Source organism: Vulpes vulpes, chromosome 16, assembly GCF_048418805.1.
Source record: "Vulpes vulpes isolate BD-2025 chromosome 16, VulVul3, whole genome shotgun sequence".
NCBI classification, from domain to species: Eukaryota; Metazoa; Chordata; class Mammalia; order Carnivora; family Canidae; genus Vulpes; species Vulpes vulpes.
The window spans coordinates 85,405,392-85,432,026 of record NC_132795.1 but is presented as its reverse complement, the minus strand read 5'-3'; the positions used below and the strand labels follow the sequence as shown (position 1 = coordinate 85,432,026).

General features: G+C 42.9%; 1 long non-coding RNA gene across 2 annotated transcripts in view; it reads right to left on the bottom strand.

The window, feature by feature from the left end:
• The window catches only part of LOC112915346 (uncharacterized), a 301,012-nt gene that overhangs the window by 25,997 nt on the left and 248,380 nt on the right, over window positions 1-26,635 (bottom strand). For both annotated transcript variants that reach the window (XR_011997836.1, XR_003234050.2), the window contains exon 2: window positions 2,732-2,812. This is a non-coding gene — a long non-coding RNA (uncharacterized lncRNA). The remainder of the gene's footprint in view (window positions 1-2,731; window positions 2,813-26,635) is intronic.

The window sequence follows — 26,635 nt, the reverse complement described above, 5'->3', positions numbered from 1 at the left end:
TAGTTCCCAAAGTTGGGGGCAGGCAGGGGGTAAGGGTTCTCATCAGCACCGGCACTGGCACCGGGGCAGCAGTGGGGTCCCTGCCCCATGATGACCTTTACAAAGACTCAGTGATGCGGGGACAGGGCAGCCCCTAGCACTGGGCTTCTTAACACATTTAGATTTTTATTGTGATTTTTATTATGTGCGGCAGGCCCCCAACTAAGGCCCTTTCAAATTCATGCAGCAGAAAGGGTTCAAAACCTTCCTTGATGGTTGGGAGGTTAGTGAACTAAACCCAAGGACCAGGAGAAGAGGAGAGCCTGTGGAGAGGGGACCTGCAGGAGCTCACACCTGCACAAAGTAAGAGGGGGCCCCCCGGATTTGAAAGAGACGTGGGTACTTTCACACTAGTTCCTATACACAATTCAGAGACATGGGTTTTCTCATTTGTTCTATGGGAACCTGTAACACAAAGTGAAAACACAATAGCACCAACCAATCAATTTTCTTCATACAAAAAAATATATATATATATATACACACACACACACACACACACACACACAGAATTCCAGGATGTTTACTGGAAGAAATACAGATAGGAAAGGAAAGTCTGCAAAAAGGCACTCCCCGGTCCTCAGCGGGGTGCATGTTCTCTAGTCCAGGTTGCTCCCTGCTTCGTCACAGGTTCACTCCTGCCCCTCTGCTGTGCCTTCAATGCCTTGGCCTTCTGGCCTGTGGTTCTGATGGGTTAACAAGCCTCTGAATTACCAGGAGGGTTTGTAAAAACACAGACTTCTGGTCCCACACACCAAATTTTGGATTTAGGACTCAGGAGTGGAGGGCCTCGCTGTGAACAGCACGGGTCTGACACTATCCCTGGTCAGCAGCTGAACCTCTTTACACCTCAGGTGCCTCATCTATCAACTGGGTATAAGAACATCAACTTCACAGGGTTCTTGTGAGGGTTAAACTAGTTACCCCTCATAAAGTGCTTAGGATAGATACTTTCTGGAATTTATGAAGCTCTCAATAAATGTGGGCCACATAAGTCATAATCCCAGAGAAGGGGTTGCAATAAGGATGCGCTTTGCTGTAAAGTGCGCCATGCTCCCTTTGTAGAACCCAAGTCGTCCCTCAAAATGGATTTTCTCCTTGTGTTCATCACTACATCTTTTCAAGCTGTATTAAAATTCATAGCACCTAAAAATGTACTGAGTACCGAGTATGAACTAGGAATGCTAAGCAACTCACCCGGGGTTCTTTCTACCACCTTCATGATAATCCTGTGAGATGGGACTATGACCCTGCTCTTGCAAGTGAGGAGAGCGAGCCTGCCAGAGGACCTACATATCTGAAATATCTTGCTATGGGTCCCACAGCCTCTAAGTGGCAAAGCTGGGGTTTGAGCCTTCTAATCCCATTTGACTGCAGAGCGTATGCCCTGCTCTACTCCGGACACAGCAAATAGATTTCATCATCTAGTCATCCCATCAGCTAACAGTCGCCCGGGGCAGAGGATTTTGAGGCATAAATATCCTGGTTCAAGGGGAAGGACTACTGGAATTGATTAGAAATGTCTAGCTGCCATGCAGCCAGAGAGGGGGATGTGAAAACATTGGCCAGATATTTGCTGCGCCTGCACTTTGCTATGGCAACACAGATGGTGGTAAAGGTTTCCTCATTTTATTGAAGATTATATTTAAATACACACAAATCAGGTGAATGCCCCCAGGAGTTACTAATGATTTCAGATCTGAGCTCCTCTGCCCACTGTAATTTCATTTACGTGGCATTTCAGTGCACACCAATGAAGGCAAATAGTCATGTGACTAAGGCACATCTGTAGATGATCCAAAACCATTTTTTTGTTGTTGTTGCTGTTTTAGAGTTCCAACAGGGATACAGTCAATAGACTATCTGACATGATTGATAGATATTCCAGCAAGTTTCTGGACAGTATGCAAGTATTTAAAGAGGAGAGGGATATTCCATCTTCAGGTGAAACTGAAAACACAAAGCTTTAACCTTCTGAAGTTAATTCCTGATTGTGTGAAGGTTATTTTCCAATTCCCTTAAACCCATGGTTCTCAAGTGCCAATGTATGGGAAAAATTGGTGTTAGTAAGTTGGTTTTAGAAGCAGATTTCCAGCCACCCCCCACCGTCCCCCCCATCCCTGCCCCCAGGGATTCTAATCCTGACTGTCAGGGCTGCAGCCAGGCAATCTGCACTTTGCACTGTCCCTCAGAGTTTTAGGACCACACCTGGGAAGCCCTGCCATAAGCAATGCTATAGAAGAGCAATTCTCCTTGTTTTTCAATACAAGGAAAATTTTTTCCTCAAAAAACTTCTCAGGCATCACTTGATAGTACTTGAGAAATTGAAGGGGCAGGGTGGTAAAAAAAATTACAATTCCTTTTGTATGATTATAGATAAATATGTGTTTTAATTACCTTAATAGTGGATATGTGGATATTTGAGAAAGAATAGGAACTCTGTGTAAAACATAGTGTTTAATCCATCCATATGCAATGCTCATTGCACATATGGATTTAAAAGCTTTTGCAGACATTCTGCTAACTTCCCCGCCACCCTTGCCCCAAGATGTCCACAGGCCAAAGTGCGAAACCGTTGACTACAGTTTTGATTCCTGCCCACTCTTTAGTATGGTTGTCTCTTGATGTATTGAAGGGACATCACTCACCTGAGAAGAGGAGGAGAAGAAAAGTCCGATTATTGAGCACTTACATGACAGGAGTAGATCCATATTGGCTGGTTTGTATACATATTTTCATTTAAAAGCAGGAGTCCAATTCTTTCTTCTATCACCTGCATCAACAGAATAGAAATCCAAATTTGATTAATAAATCCTCATTTTACTGTAAAATCAGATCTCTCTACCTCTTATATCTCCATTCCAGTTTTTATGCTTCATGTGGCTAAAACTCACATTTGAAAATAATACTGAATCCAAAAAGGATGTTGGGTATTTGGCGAGCAAGGCACTATGTCGACAACAATAAAGACCTCATGGAAATCAGCATGTGAATACAGGGTTGAGTACAGGGGATTCTCCTTACCAAAGAGGCACTCATTTGGATGTTTCTGGACGGTTCCTATTCTGTTTGCCAAAATCAAAACTCTTCTCAACCTTAGATATGGGAAAAGCAGAAGACAGGATTGTCTTTCCATAATAAAGGGTAATTGGTAGCAGCAATGTCCACAATAGCCCCAACTATGAAGAGAGCCCAGATGTCCATGGACAGATGAATGGATAAAGAAGATGAGGTGTATATATACAATGAAATATTACTCAGCCATCAAAAAATTAAAATCTTACCATTTGCAATGACATGTATGGAACTAGAGGATATTATGCTAAGCGAAACAAGTCAATCCAAGAAAGACCATTATCGTATGATCTGACTCATACATAGAATTTAAGAAACAAAACAGAGGGGTATAGGAAAAGAGAGGAAAAAATAAAACCAGATGAAATCAGAGAAGAAGATAAACCATAAGAGACTCTTAATCATGGGAAACAAACTGAGGGTCACTGGTGGGGAGGGGGGGGAACGGGGTAACTGGGTGATGGGCATTAAGGAGGGCATGTGAGGTAATGAGCACTGGGTGTTATATAAGATATGAAGCACTGACCTCTACCTCTGAACCCAATAATACAGTATATGTTCATAATTGAATTTAAATAAATTTTTTTAAAAAACAAGTAACTGGGTTCTAACAGATGTAGCTTCAATAAGATGATGATCCAAGTTATGTTTTGCTTAAATTCACATTCAAATTGGCTGAGAAGTCCCTCAAGACAGTAGATGCCCATCTAGAATTCAAAATTTACAGAGAAAATCTATTAAGCTCGTGTGGACAATAACAAAATGATGTCTATAAAAGACAAAGGGAAAGGCAGTCAGTAACCAGGGAGTGGTGGCCCAGTGGCCCTGTCCTGCCTGGCCTGAAGGACTGGCTCGCCCTGACCACATGTCTGTTTGACACTGTCATTAAGTGGTAACAGGGAGCACTCGGGCTGTGGTGAAGCCCCAACCTTCTGGACACAAGGACAAAAGTGCTCTGAACGCTGGCCCCCATCGACTCCGGGCTGACCATTTCGTCCTGGGCTCTGCTTGGACTGCAAACCATCAGGCTCATAGGCGACTGAGTCCTAGTTCATTAAGAAATGCTTGGAGGCTGATGAGAAAGGAGAGTTTCATTGGGAGAATTTTTTTTTTATTGCAATTTGTCTTCATGACACCAAGGAGAAGCACAAGGAGATTCGGCAGCCCCATTTAGTTTGTGATGACCTTTCCCCTCTGTTGATCTCTGACCCAGCTGTTTCAATCACACAGACATGGAAACAAAACTGGAAAAAACTCAACTGGGAGATGGTTTAGGAACCTTTTCCTTTGTAGTGCGGGGGTGGGGGTGGGGTGGGGGGGGTAGTTGAGAAGAAAATCTCTCTGCCAGACAAATTGCCTCTGGGCTTCAGCTGACAAAGGGTTAACAGAACATCAGGTCCAGTTTCCTGCTCAGCAGTTTAATTGCTGCAGCCAGGGAAACATTTGAGGGAGAGAGGGCTGTTACTGGGGACCTCATTTTTCAAAGACCTGTCAGAAAGCTAGTCCACTGACTGGGTTGGATACAAAAAACCAGGAATCGGGTCCCTTTTTCAAATTCAGATGACTCAGATTCTATTGACTTGTCCCTCAGCAGAAATGCTCTAGTTGTTGACTACCTTGGTCCTTCCATCTGTTATTAGATTATTTCCCAAAAGAGTCACCCCACATAGAGGGTGTGTGTGTGTGTGGGTGTGTGTGTGTGCGTGTGCGTGTGTGTGTGTGTGTGTGTGTGTGGGAGAGAGAGAGTGATTTTAGAGCAGAGTTCCCAAAGATGAGCATGCATCCGTCATTAGAGAGCTTATAAAAACAGTAGCAGGCCCACTGTGAGAGTCGTTTCAGGAGATCTGGGTGAGGCCCACAAATGTGCATTTCTAACAATTTCCAGGTTGTGCTCTGCTAGTGGTCTTAGGACCACTTTGTGAGAACTACCATTCTAAAATATACTTTCTGCTGTCATCTTTCTGCCTGAATATAATTACACTCACACTCACCATATTATGTTTAAAGTATCTATTATTATCAATATTAATGACTGAGTACCCACTGTATGCCAGCACTACCCTTTTTTAAAGGCAGATATTGTTGCCCATTTTACCAAATTAAAGCCTGATTCGGCCCAAATATGACTCCTAAGCCCATGTTCTTACTTTATTACTTTCTTAATAAGTAATAAAACAATGAGTCCAAACCAGCTTACAAGTATTTTTAAATAATGTCTTTTCTCTATTCTAATCAAATAAATACTGTACTAATTCTAAGTAGAATAATATAAACTTTCTTTTTCCTTATGCCATTTAGAGCCAAAAAAAACTAAAAAAAGAATACTAAGGGAATACTGTAAAATTAACCAGCCAACAAATATGTACTGAGCTCTTCCCGGATGCTTGAGGGCCACATGACAAGCCAGCTTCCCAAGCCAATGCACCTGAAACAATTAGGGAATAGTCTGAGATTAGTGTAAGTGTCAAATATGAGTGCCACAAGATTTTTTTGCCTTGATAATTAGTGGTACAAGCAAAAGATAACATGGCACCAAAACAATATCTCAGAGCAGTAGATCTCAAGTGTTAGCCAGCAGGAGAGTCACCCAGAGGACTTGTTAAAACACACATGGCCACCTCCCTGTTTGTGATTTAGCAGGACTGGTGTGAAGCCCGAGAATTTGCATTTCTTACAATTTCTCAAGTGATGCTGAAGCTGCCGGTCCTGGGACCATACTTTAAGAACCACTGTTTTAGAATAAGCCTTCCTGGATTAACTCAGCTTCTCTGATTTATCTTTTACTCACTGATTCAGCAGACATTACTAGAATATCTACTATCCTCTGTTTTATTCTGAGGATAGAGCCGTAACCCAAGAGTAAAAAAAATCTCTGCCCTCACATAGCTCGCGATCTAGAAGTAACAACCAGCCAGAAACAATAAATATAAAATGTGGCTGGGGGAATCCAAAGAAGATCAAAAAAAAAAGTGGGCAGAAGGAGGGATATTATTTTAATAGGCCGCTTACCTCTTGGAGGAGACGGTATCCATCAGAGCAGAGATGCAGCGTGGATCTATAGGTGAAGAGAGTTCAAAGAGGAACTAGCAAGTACAAAGGTCCTGAGGCAGAACTGTGCTCAGTGTGTTCAAGGAGAACTAAGGAGACTGGTGGCAGAAGGGAAGGTGTGCAAGAGAGGGAATGGCAGGAGATGAAATTCAGATTTAATAGGAATCTGCATGTTTAAAAAGCTCCTCAGAAAAAAAAAATAAATAAATAAAAATAAAAAGCTCCTCAGGAGAGTCCAGTATGCACCCAGGTTTGGAAATGACTTCTCAGTTGCATTTATTTCTAAAGCTCATCCAACTTTTCTCAATTCTCATCAACACTGTTTTGGTGTTGAGAGGCCTGGGTGGCTCAGGGGTTGAGGGTAGAGATAAGCTCAGGGTGTGATCCCATCCTGGGATGGAGTCCTGCATCAGCCTCCCCACAGGGAGCCTGCTCCTCCCTCTGCCTATGTCTCTGTCTCTCTCTCTATGTCTCTCATGAATAAATGAATAAAGCCTTTAAAAAAAACCCCACTATTTTGGTGTTGACACAAAAATAGAGTGTGTCTCAGAGTAGATACATCCCTGGAGTACAAAACAAAGTGCATCCTCACAGGGTAAAGTTTATGGGGCATGCCCAGGGATGAGCTTTGCATGACCGCCATTCAAAGAAATCACTTCTTCCTCTTAAACAAGAGCCTGAACCAAGCTTATATATTGAGTGTGGAAGAAAGGGGCTGAATCCAAAGAGGAAGGAAGAGCTTTTGGTGCAGATAAGATATGGAGACATATAGGAGGGAAAGAGTGGATACGTGTGGCTATCCAGGGGGATAACAAGGGATCTGATCTCATTCACTAGGAGTGAGTGTGTGTGTGTGTGTGTGTGTGTGTGTGTGTGTGTGTGTGTTGGGGAGTAGGGGAGAAAGGTTTGGGAAAAAAGGTCGTGGCTCTGTATGCAAACAGGTGACAAACGAAGCCCCTAAATTAAAGACTTCTTCGCTGAAGAAGTAGATGAGGACGATGGAGAATGAAAGGCCAGGACTAGGTCATCGGGGTGACAGCTGGCCGGGGGGGGAGGGGGGGGGAAGAGACACAGAATCAAGAGCAGAGCCTAAGAGAAGCCCCCCCCCAGCAGCCCATTACCCTAAACGGCTACTTCCCACAGAGCTGCCGCAAACACCCCGGGCAAAGGGCAGCCTCCTGTCCTTCGGGCTCATGGGCCTGGAACCAGCTGGCTTTGCAAGGAGGACCTGGCGTTATGGAGAACACTCTATCCCATAAATAAGTCAGACTCAATTATTTGATATCAAAACAATATCTTAGCTTTTAACGAGCACGACTGCCAATACCCGGAGTCGCGCGTTATGAATCACTATTTGCTCCTTCCTACACTCTCTAATTTCCTGCTAAGGAGACAGGGCTGAATGGGGTCATTAATCTGAATTAGAAATACCGTGACCTGCTCTGCACTTTGCTGGCTGACACTGTGCGCCAGAGCTGGATGTGGAGGGGCTGCGGGGGGAGAGGTACTGTCTACACAGTTCTGAGGAAGAGGTGGGGCGCTGGGGGGCAGGGGGTGCTGAGCCAGTCTTCACTCTTCAGCCCTCCTTCAGTCCAGATGCCACGTGGCCCTCTCACACCGGCCTCGGAAATCATTGCTATCATTTCGATGCTTTTACTGGAGCTGGTGTCCAATGACAAGCTTTGCTGAGCCTCTGTCTGGAACTCTAGAAGATTCACCTAAGCAGCCTAAAATAATGTGCTCCCTTTGCTAGAAAAGGGGGACTTGTGTGTGTTTCGGGCTGCATTGGCGTAGCTCACCGGATGTTCCACCGGGGAGGCCGTGTAGGGAAGACTGGAGGAAGCCGGATGGTCTACACGGCCCGGGGTTCAAGAAGTCTCTCTTGCAGCTGCTTGCTTACTTCAGAGGGATACGATGAATGGCCCTCGGAAGAGCACCGCTGCAGAGTACACTCGCGACGGGCAAATACCCAGAGAGCAAACTCCAGTTTATTAATGTATCTTCTTGGTAGGACCCCGGGGGATTTTGATGGACTTTCTGGGATTAATGGGGAGCTGGGGACTCTCTTCAGAGGCCCACCAGCCTTGTTCTCCCCAGGATCCTGACACAGAGCTGCAGATGAGAGCGGACCCCTAGGCCTGCAGCCTTTGGCCAAAAGATGCTGTTCTTGACCCACCTCACCCTGCTCCGACGTCTAACTGGTCACACCATTTACTGCTAGCAATGCTACTGGTGGAAACTCACTAGAAGTAAAAAGTGAGTTCCGAAGGGTCGGAAAAAGTCCTGACAGCCAGGTCTGTGGAGGCCGGTCTGCAGGTGAGCCCCAGCCTCCTTAGGCATTCAGGAACAACAGCTGCGTTCCCTCAAGCTACTGGCGGTTGCCTCCCCCAGACCCAGAGTGCAGGGCTGACAGGTCTGTGGTCCCAGCTGAGTCCTTCATCTGTCCTATCCGCTGGGCCCCACCACACCATTCCAGAGCCCCTTAGAGCTGGGAGGATAAGAGCCTCAACTTTTCTTTACGGTGTGTGCGTGGAAGCTTTTCCCTTTCTGACTCATCTCCTGCCTCCCTCACCCCCTTCCATGGTACTGGGTGGTGAGGTCCTTGAAACGGCTCCCACTGTAGCTTTGCCCTGAACTTCCTGAACTGGCCAACCTCCCACTGTTCCCCACTCCCCCTCCCACCAATGCTCCACTGTTCCCTGAGAGACCCAGAGGTGACCGCAGTCAACTGGCTTCAGAGCCTCGAGTATTGGGGGTTTTGCTGCTGCTCTAAGGCTATGGAAAACTTGAGTAACTTTCTGTGGTCCCAGCCCCAGGGCCCCCAGTCAGTGTAATTATAAGCCAATCACTCTCTTTCCAACTCTGGTTCCTCTTCCCTTTGGGCAGGTAAAATCATTACCATGGCTCCTTTCTCTCCTCAGCCAGACATTTATACAGGCCATTTACCTCATGTCTCATGAATCTTCTCAACTGAATGTTATTCGGTGGTGGTGGCGGTGGCAGGGGGGTTGTATTTATTTATTTAACGCAGAGCAGCAGAAGGCCTGTCATTGATTTCTCCGCCCTCCACAGCCTACGGCCTCCTTCTGTTTTCCTAAGTGTGAGTGAAGGGTGGATGATCCCCACAAAGAAATCTTCATGAGGCCCAGCCCCAGAGGGCCCCCCAGCATGCAGGTCTCAGCCCACCACAGCCTTGCCTGGAGATGGCCCAGCACGCAACAAGGTCACAGGGAGCAAAACTCTCCCTCCAGGGAGGCACTGGGGCTGTATAACGGAGAGAGAAGGCTTTTTGTGTATTGAGAAATGTGAAGAACTCCTTCCAAATTTCCTTTACTATACTAATTAAAAAGAAAGAAAGAAAGAAAGAAAGAAAGAAAGAAAGAAAGAAAGAACGAACTTCTTGGGTCGGGTAAAGTAGTGCCAAAGGCAGGATGGTCATTTACAAGAGTTTCGTTGAGCCAGAACTGAACTGGCTGTTTAAATTCTCCCCAAGACATCTCCTACTTGTCCTTCCCCTCCAGGTCCATCAACAACCCTACCAAATAACCCCGCAGAAAGTGTTATTTTATTTTATTTTATTTTATTTTATTTTATTTTATTTATTCTATTTTAAGAGAGAGAGATAGAGAGAGAGAGGAAGCACATGCACTAGCCAGGGGAGGGACAGAGGGGAGAGAGAGAGAGAGAATCTTAAGCAGGCTCCACACATCTCAGAAACTTAAAAATTCCCTGAGTGATGTTCATTTCCAAAGTTCTAGATTGACAGCTTCCCTTTCCTGAGGGCACAGATCTTGTGGTCACTCCTGGAGCCAGACTCACTGCCATTCCTAGCCCTATGGCACATACTTCAGAGGCCTTGTTGCATTTTTAATTTTGTAGTTTAATAGCTGTCAGCATTTCCACAGTCGTTTCTCATGATTCTTCCTTCAGTGTTCTATGACACAGCAGCAATTCCCTCAAGAGGATGTCAATACAGCCGCATAAAATAATGAGAGAGTGTGGTCACAGAGTCTAGGGGGCTGGGGTTCAAGACCCAAGTCAGCCAATTATTAGTTGTGTGGCCTTGGACAAGTTATTCAACTTCTCTAAATTCTAGTATCTTCAGGAATAAAATGAGGGTGATAACATTACCTGCCTCATGGAATAGTTGGGGGGATGAAATAAGATAATGAACAGAAATACTTAGCCTGATCCAAAATCTATAAAGAACTTATCAAACTCAAGACCCAAACAACAAATAATCCAGTCAAGAAATGGGCAGAAGACATGGATAGACATTTCTTCAAAGACACCCAGATGGCCAACAGACGTGAAAAGATGCTCAACATCATAGGAATACAAATCAAAACCATGATGAGATACCACCTCACACCAGTCAGGAAGGCTAAAATTAACAAGTTGGGAACCAATAGGTGTCGGCGAGGATGCAGAGAAAGGGGAACCCTTGTACATGGGTGGGAATGCAAGCTGGTACGGTCACTTTAGAAAACAGTATGGAGTTTCCTCAAAAAGTCAAAAATAGAACTACCCTATGATCCAGCAATTGCACTACTAGGTATTTGCCCAAAGGATACAAAAATAGAGATTCAAAAGGGCACCTGCACCCCAATGTTTACAGCAGCATTATCCATAATAGCCAAACTATGGAAAAAACCCAGATGAATGGATAAGGAAAATGTGGTGTGTATATTATATATATATAATATTACTCAGCCATCAAAACGAATGAAAATTTGCCATTTTCACTGATCTGGAAGGAACTAGAGGTAATATGCTAAGCAAATAAGTCAGTCAGAGAAAGACAAATACCATATGATTTCACTCATATGTAGAATTTAAGAAACAAAGCTGATGAACATAGGGGAAGGGGAGGAAAAAATAAAATAAGATAAAAACAGAGGGGGAGGCAAACCATAAGAGACTTTTAACTATAGGGAACAAACTGAGGGTGGCTGGAGGGGAGGTAGAAGGGGGGATGGGGTAACTGGGTGCTGGGCATTAAGGAGGGCACTTGATGTGATGAGCGCTGGGTGTTACATGCAACTAATGAATCACTAACTAGTACCCCCAAAACTAATAATACACTATATGTTAATTAAATTGAATTTAAATAAAACCTAAGGAAAAAAAAAAGAAATACCTAGCCTGAGGCTAGAGCAACACTGTCCAATAGACAGACACATAGTGTGAGCCACATATGTAATTCTAAATCCTCTAGCAGTTTCTTATAAAAAAGGAAAAGACACAGGTAAACTTAATTCTACATATATATAACTATTATCACCACAAAACATCAGTATAAAATATATAAATGAGGTATCTTTAAATTCTTTTTGTCATATGAAATCTGTGAAACCTCGTATGTATGTTACCCATCTGGATGGCGACCAGCCACATGCCAAGTGCTCGCCAGGGTGGCTGCCGCATGACGTGGCCCAGGCCTAAATTGTGGCAAATATTAGGTAGAGGCACATTCCTTTCACTGTGTCTCTGTCCTTCCAGACCTTGGAGTTTAGAGATATTTGGAAATGAACTCTCAAGTCACCTGTAGCCCCAGTGCCAAAAGGTTCCTTTTGAGTTCCAAAGCCAGGTTTTTCTTGTAAGGGAACAGGCAAGGCCTCAGTGCTTAGCCCACTGTACACAGGTAGAAAGTTCTATGGATACTCTACATGACCAGCCTCACTTCCTGGAACTCTACACCTCAAAGTTGCAGGGGCTCCGGGCAGTCTAGCCTCACCTCTTACTGGGTGCTCGGGCACCGTATGCAATGCTCAGGCTAATCCCTCAGCCTCTCCTTGAATGCCCCCCGCGGTGAGCAGCTCACTCCCTCGGGATCAGATGACTTTGGCTTAGCACCCCGTCCCTCTTCTCTCCACCTGCTGCTCACTGGTCCGGATACCAGCCCTCGGGAGAGGATAGTCAAAGCTGTCTTCTGTGTGACAACTTTTCCAGTCTTTGAGGTTGGTTCTGAGGAGCCCTTAGGGCCATTTCCACGCTGCTCACATGACAGTGTGCAACCCCGGCTCCATTGGGGGGGAGGGGGGTCGTGCATCCTTTGCTCCTTTGCAAATCGCAGCTCCCAGAACTACACGAGAAGTGTGCAGCGTGGGCCTGGAGGACACACGTTCCCGACTGTGGGCCACCTCGCCACCTCTTCGCCACAGCCCCCCAGCACCTGGTGGCAGGCCGCCCTGGGCCGCAAGGCCCTGCATGCCCAACTCTGTGCCCCGTGCGGGGCGCTCTCCGGCTGAGCATCCCAGGGATGCAGGCCCCTCCGTTCTTGCCGCCCCCTCCTCCCAGGCCAGGGCCTCTGAGCCTCCTTGCCTTATTGTTTCTCTAGGGGATGAAGGTTGCCCCCCACCCCGATCCCCTCTGGCAGTGGGGAAGCCCTCGGCCAGCCTTCCTCTTGTGTGATATGGGGGCTCCTGCCAGGATCCCAGCACTGCGGCTGCAGCTTCAGCTCCTCCCTTCTAGATATTTCTCTGCCACTGATTAACTTCACACCAAACTCCCATTAACGCCCAGTTCAAAAGAGTGGGGTGGGCAACGGATGTGGCTGCTGGGCGGGGCCAAACACACTCCTCCCGAGATAGGGAAGGAAAGGAGCAGCTGCAAGGGAAGATTAAGCTCGGCCTCACTCCCATCGATCAATAAATCAGTCAATCTTTATTGAGCTCCTCCGCCTGCACATGCTCATTAGCCAGCATGGACCCAAGGGTTGCAGCTCTGAGTCTGGGATTTGAGGGGGAGGAGAAGGCCTCTGTGAAATATTTTCACCTCACAAAGGTCAGTGGTTTCCCTGTAGGGTCATTAGCTAATTCACGCTAAGGTGTTAATGACTTATCAGCTCCCTTGCTTTCTAAAGAGATTCTAGCCAGGGAGGGCCTGGGTAGGGACCTCCTAAAAGGGTTAAAGATGGAGAAGTTAATGCTGAAGGCCAATGTCTCTATCTTGCCGTTTTCCCTCGGGCTCAGGATGCTGAATATTCATCAGGGTCAGGAAAGAAGGTAGGAGCAGAGCTCCAGTGACACTGCTACCTTCAAACCCTGGTTCTTCCCTCACCAGCCAGTGACTTGGCCTCTTGAGCCTCTGCTCCCTCACCAGTAAAGCAGGAGTGTCCACCAAATAGAGCCGAGGGGATAAAGCACTTGGTACAGTTCTTGGTTTAAAACAGAAAACAAAAACCATGATAATTACTTTTGTTCACGTTGAATTAAACCCAGACTGACAAGAGCTATGACCTTCCAAAAAGGGGACGGATGGTGGATCTTCCTCGGCCTTCAGCTATAACAATTCTTGTCGTCCAGACCTCATTTGGTGGCCTTCCATGACACTGTCATTTGCAAATTTGTCCAATCCTTTAGATATTCATTCCCATTCATCTATGTATCCTCCTTATATTGCCTCTTTATTAATGAGCGTCACAAGTTTTTTTGTTCTAAAATCACCTCCCTGAAATGCCAAAGGCAGCCTCCTCAGCCCAGTGTTTTGGGATTTGATAACCAGACTGCGTTTTCCTTTTGACTCATAATTTTATAAATTCTGCCCATGTCTTCGCTCAGGCTTTTCCCTCGGCAGAGCCTGTAGTGTGTCTTTCTGTCTCAATCTGGCCTGCTTCACATTATTCATCCGTTCATTCATTCATCAAACATTTATTGGGTGCCCTGTAGGTGCTGCTGCTAAGGGCAGGACCACAAACATGATGCCTCTCCTCATAGTCATCACGTACTACCAGGCAGAGGCAGGGAGGAATCAGCAGACAGGAAATAGGTGAGGTAATTCCAGTGTAATGGAGTATGAGTAAGTATAATGAAGAAAACAACCAAGAGACGGAGCTGGGGACTGCTAGAGAGAAGGCCATCGGGAAGGAAGGGGGAGGTCCTCGGGTGGCCAAGAGCTCAACGTGAGATCCTGAGATGCTGAGCGTAGGGGAGAAGGCAGGAGGTTGGGGTGAAGGGCTAGGCTGGGGCCAGACCATGAGCAGCTCTGTAGCCCACCAAAAGGGGCTTGAACTTTATGCTAAATTTGTTGAGAAGTTGTTGATAGGATGGGGGTGACTGGGTGATGGGCACTGAGGGGGGCACTTGGTGGGATGAGCACTGGGTGTTATGCTATATGTTGGCAAATTGAACACCATTAAAAAAAAGAGAGAGAGAGAAGTTGTTGATAGGTGTCAGTCATGGCAGTAACATAACCCAACGACGTGTGTCTTAAAAGGTTTAACTTCGCCATCACGTAGAACACGAGTTAGGTTGGGGAAGAAAACAGATTGCAGATTTGGAGACTGTTGCTTTCATCTAAATGAGACATGATGGTGGCCGGGACCGGTGGGAAAGAATAGATAAATTCTAGGCACATTTACAAATCAGAAGTGACAAAAGCAAAGCAGGGAGAGAGTCACAGACACACATTCATTTTGTGATGCCTGTGAGGTGTGATGTGTCAGAAAGGTGGCTGGATATGTGAGCCTGGAGCTCACAAACCTGGCCGGACATGACTTTAGAAATCAGACCATAAAGGTGACCCACTCCTGTCATCCACAGGGGTCCATCCGCTCACCTCCGTCCTGCCAAGTACTCCAGCTCCTGTCCTGCGGACACATCTCCAGCACTATTATATTTGCTGAGCGGCCACTAAGGCTGGGCCCACAGATTTCTGGGAGGACCCAGGAATCCCAACAAAAGCAAACTACGAAAGAGGCAGTAGCCACTGCGACTTGCTATGGAATCAAACCCTCTTACTCAGTTCTAAGCACTGTTCTGGAACAGGTCGCTTTGCCCCCCAGCTCTTTGCAAGTGTCATTATATGTATTGTTTGGCAACATGGTCATCTCCGTACTATTCAAGCAAATACTTGTTCTGGTTTTGAAAATGGAGATAAATGACCATCCCTATGTATAAAATCCTCTCACTCTGATTGGTACCACATCTTTTGGGTGGATAAATGCACTTTCCATTGCTCCTGGCTTTTTGAGACAAACATACTTTAGACATTACATATGCCCATCGTTAGGACACCAAATGAAAGGAAATGTTGAATTTGACAAACATGAGAAAGGGCAAGAAAAGAGACAGAGGCATTTTTGATTCTATGGCTACATCTCAGAGGGCCCAGATTTTCACAAAGATGCTTCTGAGTGAAGGGTTGATGAATAATGAGCTACCAGAAACGAGAAACATTGCTTATGCCATCTAATTTTTTCTAGCTTTTACATTTCTCCCATTGTAACCATGAAAGGACAGTTGAAGTCTTTTCTTCCTTCTTTGTTTATAGAATCGACTCGTAGGCCAGGTTTAACAAAATTTACATTTTGTACTTTTAAAAATATTTCCAGAGGGTAGTAATTTATGAAGGAGATTCTGGTGAATATGTACCTTAATCAAAAATCACTATAGCATTAAATGTTTTGCATGCTGTGGTGATGTCTTCCATACAAAATTACCAAAATTATCCGCCAACTGTTACCTGCCTCGGCCTAAGGAGAATAAAACAAAGCCATCAGCATATGCCACGCCAGCAACTTTTTTTCGGTTTCGAACTGCAGTAGGGAGCTTGAATTTGCATGCTAAAGTAAATGAAACGATTTGATTATATTTGCTGAAACAGCCCATTACTGTATATCATTTCAGAGACCACAAAATTTAGCACATGTAATCGAAATGGATTGCCTCCTTCTAACTGTGAGGAGAAACTATAAAAACACCGGGTATTGTGATGAATTGAGTTCTCATACATGAATCTGGTTCATTTTCTGACCATTATCTTGCTATTACTTGAATACAATTTAAATACAATCTACATCTAAAGTCTTTGCATCTTGCCTGTGAATTTGTTGGCGTTTCCTTTAGAAAGACTTAATTCCACATTAATTTCTTTGTGCCTCATCTTCTCAGCTAATTAGGTATTTTTTAGCTTCTGAGGCCCAAAAGAAAGTATTGTTGGACGCATGTAGTTGCTCACTCTATAGAAAAGATTGTCAGCATATAACAATTTTAATTTCGACTTAGAAGTTTCTAATGTATTTATTTTCTAGTTAACACACAAAAGAAGATGTGGGTTAAAGGAAGGTTTTTTTAAATCTTTCTCTATAGGAGTACATGTGCTTAAGCAAGCTAGCAAGCTAAAATTAGAAATGTTCTTTTGCAAAAAGCACACAAAGTCTACAAGAGGACTGGGAATTGAACAGAGTGGGGAATAAAAACCGGTAAGTTGTGATAAGGAAATACTTGGTGACCCAGTGTGCGACTTCTGTGTAGACACTGTGTTCACCCTGGTCATGCACAAAGTCCTTTTGCTCTCCTGGTTTCTACCTGAGAGGTTGGTTAGAAAATCAGAAGGAAAATATACAGGTATGTCAACATAATTTGGAGATTTTTTTTCAATTCATTTGGGGAGGACTTTTCTTTCTGATGAAAGAAGCAGCATGCTGTCCAAAACATTAAAAAAAACAAAAAACAAAAACCGACCCAACAAACCTATGAAAAGACATATCTAAAAGAACTTTTCTCACAAATGCTTCTTGATACAGAACATCTTCATACGAGTCAATATTAAGCCAAAGATAAAATGGTAGAACAAGAATATTATGAAAAAGAAAGCCTCAAACACAGAAACAAATTGGAAAACCAAAACAGAATAACTAAGGAAATAACAAGTACGTTAGAAAAGCAAGGGACAAAATAAATAGCCCTCGTGGCCAAATTACTGGCATGGAAGAAAGGTTTGAAATAATTAAGGTACATGCACATTTAAAAAGATAAAGCAATGAAAAAAAAGACAATAGTCCTGAAAAAAGCCTGATATATGGAATAGTTATGCATTCAAAAATACAAGAAAATTTATCTGAGTTGAAGAAACATTTTTCTAATTATCTATAGTTGGAAAAAACCTGTATTCTGAGAAAATTTAATCCAGGACTCTATACTAAGACAGACTCTAGCCGAGCTCCTGAATTTCAGGGGAAAAAAAAAAACAGTTTTAGGCATCTGGACAGAAAAAGCAAATAACCTACGAGAGATTAAAATCAGGCTGCTTTAGATCAATCAAGGCTGTAAGACAATGAAACAATTGTTCTGAGGTGAGAATTGCACAACCCAATAATGTTATACCCATGGTGGCAGTCAAATAGAAAAGCATGTAAGCCATGGAAGGACTAAGAGGGCATGTTACCCATGAACCTTTCTGAAAAAAAAAAAAAAAACTAGACAAATGAACACCTGCCAATTCCTTTTTAATTAAAATTAAAAACTCAGAAATAGAGAAAGTATGATTTTTCTTTAAAAAGACTAATAGTGAACATTCAGTCCACTAAATTATTGATCCTTAACACATGGAAATTGAAGTTACAGGAGAAAATGCAATGTTATAAACCCAAACAATGTACAAATAATAATTAAAAAAACTTCCAAAAATTGGAGGTAGAGGAGAGAAAGGTGTGAAAATGTGATAGTACTAGGGTCCAATTCTTTCACAGGAGAGTAAATTTAAAATGTTGAAAATTAAAATAAATAAATAAAAAAAATGTTGAAAATTAAAATATAACTTTAAAAATCTTGATTCCAACATGAATATGTTTCATGTTTTCTTAATTTTCAAGAGCCCTTTCACAAAATATTTCCCAGATGAGGAAATCTGCATTTGAAATACAATAATTCCTCTGGTCTTACTTCTATAATTTCAAGTAACATTGAATTTAATAACTTTTACTTCAAAATAGCATTTATAATTTTATAAGCATAATGATAAGGAACTATCATCTTCAAAAAGACTAGAAGCAGATATGTCAGGATATTAACAGTGGTTCCTTTTAAATCATAGAAAACAGGCATTATTATAGTTCAGGCATTATTATAGATCCATCTTTGCTTTTTCTGTAACTTCCTTTTTCAGGCCTTGTGACCTCACTTGTGACACATTATCTCCTGCCTGGTGACAGTAGTCAGTGAACTAACTACTTAGAGAAGACACCTGGGTTGGGATTGAGAGACATGGAAGAAACCCAAGCGTTCCAATGGGTTCCAGCCCCAACCAGCTGCTGCAGGAGTTCCAAGAGGATAGTGGGGGGAGGAGGGCAGCTGGTTCATGGCTGGACCAAGATGCTCACTCAACCTTGGCAGATGAAGGCCAACAGCACAAACACACTGATGAGTTTTTTCAGTCCTCGAACTTTCCTATTCTTTTTTATAGATTTAGAAGGGGGGCAGGTGAGTAGAAAGTAGCAGAGAGCAGGAAAGCATATTCTATAGGCTCATTGGTATGCAAAGAAAAGAGAATTTGGGGAGGGACAAAGGTGCGAAGCAGCTCTATCTATGACAGCTCATTCAGTAAAATGTTTGCCTAGCTCAGGACTTCACACCTGTGACTTCCTGGATCCCAGTGACAACCCTAAGCATTAAAGGGAAATGACATCACTGTGGTCCCCACTTTAGAGACGACAGGGACTCAGCCCAGTCAGGGATTTCCCCAAGGCCACTAGGTTAGTGAGTGGAAGAGTAAGGATCCCAAGCCGGACCTGCTCGCCCTAAAGACGATGTGCTTTCAAATGTAATTCATCACAGCTCTTAGTTCATTTAGCAAGCAAACAAAGCAGAGAAACTAAAGAAACATAGAAAAGGGTAAAAAAGAAAAAAAAAAAAAAAGCCCTTCAAATATCCCAGTCCCATATAGTAAGACCTCTTACTCCTGACTTGCCCTGTACCTTCTTCCCTGCGGACAGCATTCCACACAAATGCACAAATGTCTCAGGGTTCTCCCCCCTCAGTGCATGAGGCTCAGCTAAAGCCTATGCACGGGAAGTGGACAGTGTGTGGGGAGGCTGTGTGTGTCACGTGTACATTTACTTTTGAGTATTTCATTCCCCAGATCTTTTCATGTCTATATATATGACTTTATTGATCTGCTGGCAGCCTCATTGGATTGACTGGCAGGTGCCACGCAATTCCTCTTATATCTAAAGAAAAGAATAAAGTTTTTAGAAAATATTGGTATGCTATATATTTCTAAGCCCCTGAGAGACTGAAGTTCTGTTCAGTCTTTCCAAGTATCCCTTCTACACAGGACTCCAGGGGCTAATTTGCTCACTTCCTTCACTAATGTAATCTTTAGTAGTCTGCAGCAGGATTGCAACTGTGACAATAATGGCTAACATTTCTTGAGTGCTTAAGGCTCTGGACTAAGTGCTCTGTTAACATTATCTCATCTAAGAGAATTGCTATCTTGATATTTGAGATGATGGAATTGAGGAGCGGAAAGGTTAAGGAGCCCATTCCCAATGGCACAGCTTTTATGTAATGGCAATGAGATTTGAGCCCTGGTCCAGCTGATTTCAGAGCAATATTCTCAACCACTAGGCCAGCATCCTACACATTTCCTCTGGTCAACACCACAGTTGAAGAGCACGAAACACCTGCCGAATGCCTGAACAACCCCCCTGAGAGGAAGCATGGAAAAGATTGGTGGCTCAAAGTTTGGGCTTTGGAGTCAAGAAGTCTCAAATTCAAACCCCAGCTCTGACACCTGCAACCTGGCAATATATTGAAGCCCCAGATTCTCTAGTGAGACAAGGGTAATGACAGCAGCAGCTTCATTGCTATTGTAATCATTAAATGAGATTAAAATCTAAAAATGCTTAGCTTGATGGTTGTTGTATGGCAGAGACTCAAGAATATTACTATTATTTATTTAAGCCACAATAGAAGCAATTATTCCTTTCTGTCAACCTCCATTAGCAACTTACTAAAGGTACAACTAATAAGAATTTGCATATTTTAAAACTATTGATTAAAATGAGTCAATCACTTGTCAGAGATCCCAGCTTTCTAACATTTATCCTAAAACAGCGCTGCAAAGACTGTCCAGTATAAATCAACCAACTAATATTTATGAAGCACCTAGTATTTGCAGAGCATTTGAGACCCACTAGTGAGTATAAACCTATGTGCCTGCCCCCAGAGCATTTTCGGGCCCTGTTACAGAACAATAGAATGTTACATACATTACAACGATAGCAACAACACAAAGACAATCCAATGTAGGTGAACTTGCAAAGCAGTATTCGATAAATCCCACTTGAGGGGTATAAATAATGACACGCTTAGCTCAAAGTAAGTGAGCCAAAAAATTTGTATAGGCCAAGAGGGAAAGAAAGAATTTAAGAAAAGGCCAAAAGGCAGTGCAAAAGAAAACAGTCCCTGGTAGTGCTGAGTCAGGGAAGGAAGGAGAGAGGTGGAAAAGCAGTGTGTATGTGGGTAGCTGGGGAGTGGGGGGTAGGTGGGCATGCATGAAGATGGGGTAGAATAGGAGTCAAGTAAATAATGAGGTTCTCACATCCCCTTCTTCTCCACTCATGAGCACACTCAAGAGAAGAAGAGAAATTAAAGCTCTGTGATAAAAGAAAAGTCTTAAAGTGACTTTAAGGAATCTTAGCAGCACTGTGTCTTGGGGGAGTTGCAGGGTGATGATTGCTCACCACCTTAAATCTGCTGTGAATTGGGAACTCATTAAAAAAACTGAGACACCAGAATCAAATAGTCAGAATACAGTATAAGTTCATAAGCAGATAAGGCTGGATGAAAAATGGAATCAGATCTTGGCCAAAACACTATGACTAATTTGTTGGTCCAATTAAGGGTGAAGTTGTATAACCGCAGCCTCTCCACAAATCCCACCCAGGAAGATCACTGCACATTGTAGGAAAAGAGATGAGATATATCCAGAAGGGCTCAGTGCCCTACCCTCCTGCCAATCATACCAGTCAGGTGCATGGCAAGAAGGGACAGACGATTCCCTCCCAGTATTGGGGCCATATATGTAGATCGATAGATTGATAGACTGGCCAATAGATAGACAGCTGATAGATACCAAAGTTTTAGAGTGTAGTAAATAAAAACCAAAAGAAATATTTTATCCTCTGTATTTTCCCTAGGAATTTATTATTCAGATTTTGTTTGCATCCATGAACTAGTAATTTTTCAAAATAGCCTTCTGTGTTTTAAGGAGATTGGATCCATTTCTGCTATTTTTTACTCTTTTTTAAAAAAGATTTTTATTTGTTCATGATAGACATAGAGAGAGAGAGAGAGAGAGAGAGAGAGAGAGAGAGATGCAAAGACACAGGCAGAGGGAGAAGCAGGCTCCATGCCAGGAGCCCGACACGGGACTCGATCCTGGGACCCCAGGATCAGGCCCTGAGCCAAAGGCAGGCGCTAAACCTCTGAGCCACCCAGGGATCCCTATTTCTGCTATTTTTGAATAAGCATCTCAACTTCACTTCCTAGGAAAACCAAAGTAAGTGGAATTTTAAGGTCCATTTTTTTATGCCTCAGATTTTGTGAATTTAAACATGTTGAAATTAGAGATAAGATGTAAGATGTGTAAAATATACATTTTATAAGGATAAATTGGAAAATAGATCATAATTTATTTGAAGATTATTATCTAAACTTGAACCAAGTTCAAATATCCTTCCAAAGAATCAAAAGAAATGAAATCTATCAGTGGGAAGGGAGCACATCATCGTTCTGTTTTTGTTTTGATTTTGCAGTGGAAGGCCTAAAAACATGACTGCTTTCAAGAGCCTGTGCATTTCTCTCTTCTTTTTCCTTCCTTTTCCCAATCCAATTTGAAACTCCAATGTCTTAATTACCTAAGCTAAATATTGATCCAATTAAAGCAAATAGTATCAAGATGACTAACGAATAGCCCCAAATATCCCAACGTGCATTTATATTCCAGGGATGCCCTTGTTCACTCAAGTAACTCTGATGGATAGAATATGGGTCGCTGGACTGAGCAAAGATCCCCCCCAGTCTAGACCACAGAGATTCTTCTAGTCACAGTTCCTCTAGGATCAGTAACTTCTCTTTGATGTTCTACTCACTCAGGTCAGCACCCTGGTCAGCTAAGGAAGAGGCAATGATTGGGCCACTTCAGGCTCCGGTTGGTTCCAACAGGTGGGTGGGGCTAGGGGATTTGTCTTGTTCTGGTACACGTGAGCTTCAAGCTTCTAAACACAGCCTGAGAAATTTAAGCATTTCGGGTACCTGGGAGGCTAACCAATAAACCACAGAGCTCCTCTTGGAAAGAGATCCTTATCCAGCTGGCTTCGATGTTTAGGTATCCTAAAGAATGCACATCACTGGGTGGGTAAACTTGACAGTTGTACTGACGTTACCACTATGATATGACAGTCAGATTTGATATATTTTTTCCTCAAATAGCTTTTTTCTGCTGCCCAGGCCCCATCTCTCTCTGATGGTACAAATGTTATCACCCTAAGCCAAATGCCTCCAGCCACAATGCCACTACATCATCTCTCAAGCCGACCCCACATTCGTCATCTCCCCTACGTTCCCTCACACTAAAAGCTCCTTTTTCTCTCCTGTGTTACCAGACACCTACAGGTTATCCCCCACAGAATTTTTCCCACAAACTCATTCTGAACTCTAAAGGAGAGGTCCACAATTAGAAAAAATTGTTTAAACAAAGTACATGCTTGAGACTCACGGGTGGCCCAGTCGGTTAAGCATCTACCTTTGGTTCAGGTCATGATCCCAGGGTCTGGGATCGAGCCTCTCATCAGGCTTCCTGCGCAGCATGGAACCTGTTTTTCCCTCTCTCTGATGCTCCCTCTGCTTGGGCTTGTTCTCTCTCAAATAAATAAATAAAATCTTTTTTTTAAGAAAAGCAAAAAACAAAGTGCATGCTTTATTAAGGGCACAGGGACGTAAAAAAATGGTCTGTTGATCTTCCTGAGCCCTAGTTGGGCATCAGTGTCCTTATTTCTGCAGTGTCCAGGTCATTAGTGACTCCCATTGATGGAATATTCCAGACTTCAGTGTATAGGGAGACTAAAGGCAAATGGACTCAACTATCCCTAGAAGAGGAATGTGAAGGAGGCACAATGTTCCTGCTACTCAAAGGGAACCAAATGCATCTTAAAACAAAACACTAAAAAAAAAAATAGAAAAATGGGGGAAACTAATTTGTAGTAAAATGCTGGAATGCAAAGTGAATCAGCCTGGCTCATTGTGTTGTACTGACAGCCCTACTCCTCCTCTATTTCTCCTTCTCAAATCCCCCTAGACCTTAGAGCAATGATTTCCAATGGTTTCCCGGACTAGCAGCTCAGTGTCTCCTGGAAACTTGTTAGAAATGCAAATTCCTGAGTCTCATCACAGATCCACTGAATTGGAAACTTCGTAGGTAGGGGATAGCAATGAGTATTTTAAGGAGCCCACCATGTGGTTGTGAGGCTCACTAAAGGTTGAGACACTGATTTAATGCATCCTCTAAGCATCCCCTCACTTTCTCCTCAAGCTGTATTTGACACAACCAGTCGACAGTCCTCCTCCCTGTCCAGAACTAGGTATGGTCTACTCTTTGAGGGACCCTGGAACCTGCAAGTGAGAAATACTATAAAGGTTTATATTCAGGGCACAGGACACTAGGAACAGGTTTTTATTTTGCCCTCAGGCTTTTTTGTTTATATATATACAAAAGACAGGCCATAAGAGTACAATACCAAGCCTCACTTATACCAGAGCTTTTGGAGATAAAAAATAGCCTATATTAGGTTCGACTTACTACAAATAAATTCTTTAAAAAAAATCAAAAACCCACTATTTAACCTCTTGTTGATTCCTAAGTGATCAGATGACCCTTTGATTTTAGCACCCCCAAGACCACAAAACAATTAATTTAAATTGTACAATTTTAGGAGCTCATTTATTCTTCCAAATATTATCCACATATTGCAGACTCTGATCAGTAAACATGTCGTAACTATGATCATTGCCTTTCCTCTACCTCTCCCTACCATGTTTGTAACTTACGGCCTCATCTCTCCTCTAGCAAAATGTTTCATGCCTTGAAACACCTACGAACACTGAGAGTCCTTTTTGGTACCCAATGACTAAGGAAAGGTCACTTGGCAAAGGCAATGAAGGCAGAACTCAGAAAGGACAGGTGAAATGCAAATTCAGGAAGGAGAGGAGGAATAAGTCAAAGTTCAAAGGAAGGCCTGAGCATTCAGCAAGGAAATCAAGGTCTAGATGTCTCCCTTAACCTCAGTGTACTGAATTAGCATCGTTGGTAAATTGAACTGAAGATGAACCTAGCTGCTTGAAAATCCACTCCAGAGCAACCTTTTTCCTTCTCTAGATAAGCACAAGCTGGTTGAGATTCCTAGGAGCTAAGTAGGTTTCCTTCCCTCTATTTCTCATTTCTAGGTAATTCCTATCTTGGCCAATTTATTTTGGACAACCACTTTGGCCATTTTCAGATAGAGAATGTTGTTCTACTGGGTCCTCTCCAATTTTTCCAAGTTTTCCAATTTTTCTGTGAGTGCTTTGAAAGGAAAGGGGCGGTCCAAAAGGTAGAGTTTGGGTTGATCTGGAGACATTGGACACATAATTGTGACATTTGGGTCTGGGTGATGTCTAAGGAGACAATGTTCCCTGACACAACCAAAGGAGCTTTTCTATCTTTACTGGATGTGATTTCTAAACACCAACTGTACATTAGATGACTAAAGATTAGGCTGATGAATGTTTTATTTTCCTATGACAAAAAAAGTAGAGCATTCATAATGAAAACTATAGTTTGCAAATGTTTTTTACTAAGAACATTACATCCCTGTAATAAAAGAGTAAGAAATGAACAATGCATCAGAACGCTTTATTTCTTCTTTTTCCTTTCTCAATCTTCCAAAAGTAATAAAAAGATGTTTGTTTTTGCTCCTTTAGAGTCTTGAAATGATTCAAATGTCTACCTGGTTTATACCCTGCCCCCTACCAGCATAAATATTGAAAGGAGGGCCTGTTACCTTAAAATGTCAATTTTTGGTCTCCATTACTGCAGTATTGCATTGGTGACCCCAAATGTGTATTTCTGGTATAAGAAAAACCATTAGAGAAAGACCACTAGCAGAGTACCCAGTAGAGACACAAAGCCAAACAAATCTCTTCATTTCCTATTTTACTTAACAAGTAAACATTTTACAAAGACAAAAGTTATTGTTCCCTTTGAAGGCATCGGCAAGCTACATATTCAGGGAGGGATGCATTTGTATAATGTGTGGTTAGAGAGTAATCAATATTTCATATCTATTTCAAGGCAACAAAATGCTCATATAAGTTATTCGGTTATCCTTTGGCATTTTATTAGTTAAGTGAAATTAATTTATTCCACAAATATTAAGTGCCTACAATAGTTCTCGCTGCATAGTAGGCATTTAGTGACTATTGATGCAGAGAATATTTTTTGAGCATTCACTATATGCAGACTCAGTACTGAAGTCCTTGGCTGAAATGATTCAGAAGCCAAGATGGGAATTTTTTTTCTCTCAGAGCCTGATTCTATGACTATGAAATCATTTGCATACCAAGCATCTCTGGCCTCTTCCTTCCTCTACACGTAGCCATTCCCACCACTGCTAATGAGACAAGTAATCTCAGAGCTTGAGCAACGTGCCCATAAATCCATCTCTAAGGCTCTGCTCAACAGTATGACCTCCCCTGGGCCCACTGCAGCAAAGTATGCACCACTTGAAACCTGAACCATCCGCTGCCATAGAAAAGCACATACATCAAATGCCCACAGCAGAGTCCGATGCTCACTGGCTCATCATCCATAGTAATTCCAATCACTGATATCCTAGTGGTTTGCTGAAAAGAACAGACTAATTAAAAGCTACTGCTCAAACCGCTTCCCTACACCTGGGGAGCTTAGAGATGAAAATCACCTAGTACTCCCCTCTAGGATCTCCTTGCCTGGGGGCCTTCCTCGATGTTCTCACCCCTTTTCTTTAACCTTTTATAGATTGTGAGGCCACTAAGGTCTAAATGGACATTGCTTAAGAGCAGAGTAGAATTTGAGCACTTAGGCAAGAGAAAGGACAGAGGACGAATTAATTCTCTGATCAAACCTTCCCTTTCAGAATAATATGGTAGATTCGTTTTCCTTTGTGCCTCACTCCTACACTTTGAAAAACTCTCAGTAATACCAATGATCGATCACATTCTGCTAAAATTATTTGTTTGCATGCTTCTTGAGAACAGGAGCTCGGGCTTCTTCATCTGTGAAGCCTCAACGCCTCACATGCGTGGCAGTGACAAAATGATCTTCAGGTAGATTTCCTTTGTTCTTAATGAATCACTAAACAAATACCACCTAGTCATAGCCCACAAATTCTATAAACATTGGAAGTATCTGACCTGCTGCCTACCCACCTAACAGTCCTATAAGGTCCTTACTGTAGTTCATCATTATATGCAAAGCCTAAAAATTATTTTGCCCAATTACACTATTAATAAATCATATAATTTTTAACAAGTATGATCTTGAATATCTAGTACAAATCTCTTAATTTTGTAGATGAGAAATCTGAAATTTCCAAGAAGTTAAGCCAAAGCTGGTGAATAGCAGAGAAGGAATAGAATCCAAGTCTCCCTGTTTCCTGCCCAGGACTTGGTAT